The following is a 5801-nucleotide window of genomic DNA, read 5'->3' on the forward strand; positions in this document are numbered from 1 at the left end:
GAATGGAGGTCGCACATTTAAGGCAGAAACGAGGTAAAATTTATTCTCTCAGATGGTTGTGAATCGGTGGATTCCTTTGCAGCAGAGGCTTGTCGAGCCTGAGCCATTAAATATATTTAAGGCTGAGATCGAAAGATTTTTAGCAGCAAGCGTATCAAAGGTTATGGAGAAATCCAAGAAAGTGCAGTTCAGGATTAGCAGATCAGGATGATCCGCTCATTTAATAGCGGAGCAGACTTGATGGGCTGAGTTTTCTCTTTCTACTCCTAAAATGCATGATGTTAATATAAGGCTGCATAACTGACCGGAGTAAAATTTGCCAACTTAAAAATGTCTGGATCCCATCACGGCACTGAACTGAGGTGAGATGTGCAAAGGGCAGCAAACAAGGGGACAGTCATTGTGGTTGTTTATTCCAGATGGATCTGTATACCAGGGTAAACAGGAAAAAACAGTCTTCAGTGCCCACATTGAGCCTGGCTCCATTAGGCCTACAGTCAAGTCTCACAAACCACCACTGCCCTTCACTTTTCCTGACCTCCCCTGTTCTTGTCTTAAACAAATTGCACGTCAGGCAATTGCAGCTGACATTGCTGATGTCGAACTGTAATGTGGAGTGAAGCGATACTGACTGGTCCACGACATAATTCTGCTTCGAAAGATCAGTAAATGTTTCATATTTATTATGTAAATTTTAACCATGAACACGCATGGCAGTGAAGACACTGAATCCTAATCAGTAGACTACGAGGGAAGACTTCTATCTGTATCACCCTGGTCACTGTCTGATTCAGCATTGCATCTCTCATCCTTCTGCACATGAACCCTCGGCTCTATCTCGGTTTTATCACATTGTCTTGGTTTATAACGCACAGACTATCCCATCATCTGTTATATTGCAGTTTCTAATGCATGAAACCCTACCTTACAGGGCACAGTCTTCGCTCTGTAGCGCAGTATTGAAAGCAATGGTCTTGTCAAGCAGCGGTCATGAGTTTACTTCTAACTAGAGCATATGAGAATGTTTGTACAGCTGCTGCATCCAACATCCAAAGGAGCACTTTCAATATCGTCTGAAATTATGACAATGTTATTTCGTCCACAGGCCAGCAGTTAGGTGAGGTGAGGTATTATAAACTGCAGATTGACAAGGAAACAATGGGGGAACCAAACCTAGAGGGGAGTGGCCGAATGCTTTTTCCCTTTGCTGTAATCAGATTCTGGTTTTGAAGTGTGAAATGGGACAATATAACCCAAATGGGTGAAATCCTACTTTCTGGGCGTTGGTCTTTGCTGAGGCCTCTGTCACCTTCTGAGAAATGTGTCTATGTGTTACCCTCTGAGGGTGCAAAATGTGATCCAGTTCCCCAAGGGAACGTGAACATCTCAAACGGCCGGTCCATCGCCTCGTAGCACACAAGGCTATGGGCAAAGGCTGGAAACTGGGACGTTGAGCCTCTTTCTGTGCTGTAAAAACACGATGATTCAATCATTTTGGAGGAGAAACACCTGTCGTAGAAAGAAACTGTCAGAAGCTGTGTCATGAAGAAACGATACACATATCCCTACCACCCTCCCTGGTGGTCTCGTGGTTAGGATTCGGTGCTTTTACCACCGCAGCCTGGGTTCAATTCCCAGTCAGGGGAAGCAGGTTTTATTGTTCCTGATGGTGGCAACAGCAAAAGTAGCGCAGCTATGTCCACAATCCTTTCAATGTTGGTTAATGTCCCCGAGAACATCAGAGTCCATATTACAGCTGCTTAAAGAGGGGAAAGCTGCCTTTGTGTTGTTAGCAGGGACATGAGCAGCAATAGTAACATTCACAAGATAAACAACCAGCAAAGATAATCACCGTCGCTACTTCAATTCAATTGTCTCCCCTTTGTGATGTGGTGAGTTTCACTGTCATTTGTAGTCTGGAAGCTGCAATTCACCCTATCGAGTCTGCTCAGCCATTCAATGAGATCGCTGCTGATCTGATAAATCTCAACTCCGCTTTCCTGCTTTCCCTCCTTAACGGGAGGTAAACTCGAGCCTAATCACAACATCGTATATTACCATTATTTTTCGGAAGTTTAGATTACTTCAATGACCTGTGCATGTTTGCATGAAATTGAACAATATGAAATGAGCTAAAAAAGCCCTTCCTGCAATTCAACCCAGTGCAGGATCAGCCGTATGACAAAAGTAAGAGAGCGAAAACGTTAGCTCCATTTCTCCCAGCACAGATTTCTTTCTTGACGTGTTGAATATTTGCAGCAATTTTGTGACATTTTCACGGACAGATCCTCCCTCAATCCACAAACATCTGTGCTGCCAAAAACTATTTTGCCTCAGATTACAATTGTTGAGTATCTTTTCATACAGCTTGATGCCCCAATAATCCCTCCTCCATGCCGATAAAAGCTGCTTTGGTTGAGGTTGGAGCTCACAGCCTCGGCATTTCACGCGCCTCTATACCGTCATAGAAGGACCGCGCGCTCACCGATTGCGTCACTTCTATCTGTATCACCCTGGTCACTGTCTGAATCAGCATTGCATTCTCTCATCCTTCTGCACATCATCCCCGCGGCTCTATCTCGGTTTTGTCACATTGTCTTGGTTTGTAATGCACAGACTATCTCGTCGGCTATTATCACAGCGTATGTCCGCACGCTCATTGCCGTCCCCATTTCCGGTTATATCTTCGTGGCTGGGCCACTGAGTTTCTCTGGTTCTGGGCCTGGGAACTGGGATTATATGGTCGTCTGCAGCAATGGCTACTTCCTTGTGCGAAGGAACTGGTGAAGTATCCGATGTTAAACCAGATTGCTATTGAAAGATACATTTCAACAAGAGCCTGCACTATCTCCCGAGTCTTTGATATTTTGTCGAAATCTATCAATCTCAGTCTTCAACATACTCAATGATGGAATCTCCACAGTCTCTGGTAGCATCGTAATTACAGGTTCCAGCCCTCTGTGAATCCCCACATTACAGTGCACTGCTTGGAAAGCATTTCTGTGGTGGATCTGGTGCTGTTCCTAACATATCCTCTGCCACTGTAGTTATTGCGCTTTACAAGCAGGCTATTGTGTGTGGTGCCGTGATCGTATCGCGGTTAATACCCTCCGTTGTGGCTGCAGTAACCTCGGTTCGAAACCGAGTCATGGCGGTGGATGTTTGCTACCATGTCTTTTTATTCCTTGTGACACAGGCTATAGAAATGCATCAAGTATCAAATATTTTTACGTGAAAATATTCTTTGAGGTGGTGACAATCATCTCTCAACCCCTGCTCTCTCACATATTTGCATTTGATGCATCAGATTTCAAACCCACCACTTGGAGATTTCTCACCCTCCCACAATCACGAACTCTCCTTTACGTCCCTCCTTCCACTTCATTGAAGCGCTGCACAATCTAACATCCATTTTCACATTGACATCGTTCACTCTGTCCTGTTGCCGTCAGTGTTGCTGTGTGAACGTGCCCTGTCTCACCACCGGGAACTTTAAACCAGCCGATCCATTCAGATACTGCGGTTGTGAGATCAAAACTCATGTAGCAGCTTTTACGGGCGTGGACCAGTGATTATTGGAGGATCAGACTTAGGAAAACGACAGAGGGCAATATTGAGCAAAATAGACTTCATCGGAAACGACCAGTTTCTGTGGGTTTCTGCATCATTTATTTCATTTGTTCATTCGGCTATAACTAGAATATTGTGTGCAGTTCTCTAATTCACATTATTACGGGGATGTGATAGCACTAAAACGGTGCAGAAGAGATTACCAGGATATTGTCTGGGCTGAAGAGTTTCATTAATGAAGAGAAATTGAACGAACTGTGGTTGTTTTCCTTCGAGCAGAGGATATATACAAAATAATGAGTGATATTGATAGGGTAGACTCAAATAAATGCTTCCCCTTAAAGGGGCCTTAGATTTAATGTAAGAGATAGGAAGGCTTGAGTAAATGTGCGGAAAAACGTTTTCAGCCAGCGGTTGGTTTGAATCTGGAACCACTGCCTGTAAGTGTCCGAGAGGCAGATATCCTGATGACTTTAAGAAGCATTCAGATGTGAATGTGTAATGCTGTGGCATTGATGTCTATGGGCGAAGCGATAGAAATGGAATTTGGATATTTAAGCGATTGTATTTGATTGGTGCACACGTAAAGGGCTTCCGGGGCATTTGGGCTCAAGGTCCTCTGTAGTTTAGTGGTTAGTATAACTGCCTATCTTACGGGCGACGAGGGATAGATTCTGCACGGGGCAAAAAAAAACAAACTTTTTTGGGGCCTTTCAGCGAAAGGGACCCAGCTTCGATTTCAGCTTCAGCTGATGTGCGTGGAGTTTGCACGTTCTCGCCATGTCTGCGTCGGAGTGCTCCAGTTTCTTTCCACAGTTTAAACATATGCAGGAGAGGTGAATTGGCTGTGGGAAATTGCCCCGTTGTGTGCAGGGATGTGCAGGCCAGGTAGTTCGACCATGATAAATGCGGGTTTACGAGAATTGGTGGGTGTCACTATTCTATACTGGGCTCTGGGCGAGAATGGTCACTGCTTCATATCGGGCTCTGGGGTATCATGTTCACTCTTTTATGTTGGGCTCTGCGAGAGAATGTTCACTGTTTTATATCGACTCTCGGAGAATATTCACTGGTTTATATTGGGCTGTGGGGGAAAGTGGTCACAGTTTTCTATGGGGCGCTGGGGCTGAATGTTCACTGTTGTATATCGGGTTCTGGGGGAGATTCATATTGATCTGCATTCTACTCCTCCTATGCTTCGCTGGTGTAATACGCGCTGCACCAAATAACTACAGCCCTTCAATCAAAACAAAAAATGAATGGCAAGCTGAATGTATATTTTGAGACTCAGTGACTAACAAATGCTATGTGTCTGTGAGAATGTGAGTTTCGATAAAGAAAATACGATCTGCACATTTCGGGGATTTAGATTTTTACATTGGAATAGGGTTTGGTCCCTTGTTTGAAACAGAATAACTTTCGGGTGTAAGTGAAACATGAACAGCACCGGACTGCAGGGAAAATGCACAAAAGCCGAGTGAGCCGCATCTCAGAAGACACCGTGCAACATATTTACAGTCACTGAGCCTGCATTGCAAAATAAGTAGTCTGAAAAAAATAACCCTTTCTCTCGAAAGGTAAGCAGATTTATAATTCGAGAAAGGCAAATCCAACTGCGTAATTGATCTAAAGGCTGTGCAGGGATGAGCTACATTATCCAAATTCCTTTCACTTTCCTGGCCTTTCAGCTTAGCTGGCCATATTCGGGCGAAGATTTCTGTTTTTGGGTAGGAGCAAATACCAGAGGTCACACGACACCATGTTGTACGAGCGATTGGCTCAAAAATGATTTTCCGATGTTGCTGGGGAATACAACAAAAAGCAAAGGCACAGGGAAAGGATTCGAGGATCCCGAACTTCTTGTCCATTTTCATAGCTGCTCGACTATGCCCAGATATAGTATCAATTTCCCACCAGATGCCGATAGCCAACTAATCAAAACAAAAATCAACGGAAAGCTGAATCGACCTTGTCAGGAAAAAACTGAAAGAATTGCGGGTGCTGTAAATCAGGAACAAAAACAAAGTGGCATGAAAAAGCTCAGCAGATCTGTCAGCATCTGTGAAGGAATAAACAGAGTTAATGTTTTGGTCAGGTGACCCTTCCTTGGAACTGCTGGCAAACCTGCTCAGCTCTTCCAGCAACTGTGTTTTTGTTGTTGCTTTCTACCTTGTCAGAATCGGTTGAGAGTGTGGGTGGGGGTTGAGGGAGGGGGGAAAATTAAAAGCGAC

Source organism: Rhincodon typus, unplaced genomic scaffold, assembly GCF_021869965.1.
Source record: "Rhincodon typus isolate 14 unplaced genomic scaffold, sRhiTyp1.1 hic_rhity00000514, whole genome shotgun sequence".
NCBI classification, from domain to species: Eukaryota; Metazoa; Chordata; class Chondrichthyes; order Orectolobiformes; family Rhincodontidae; genus Rhincodon; species Rhincodon typus.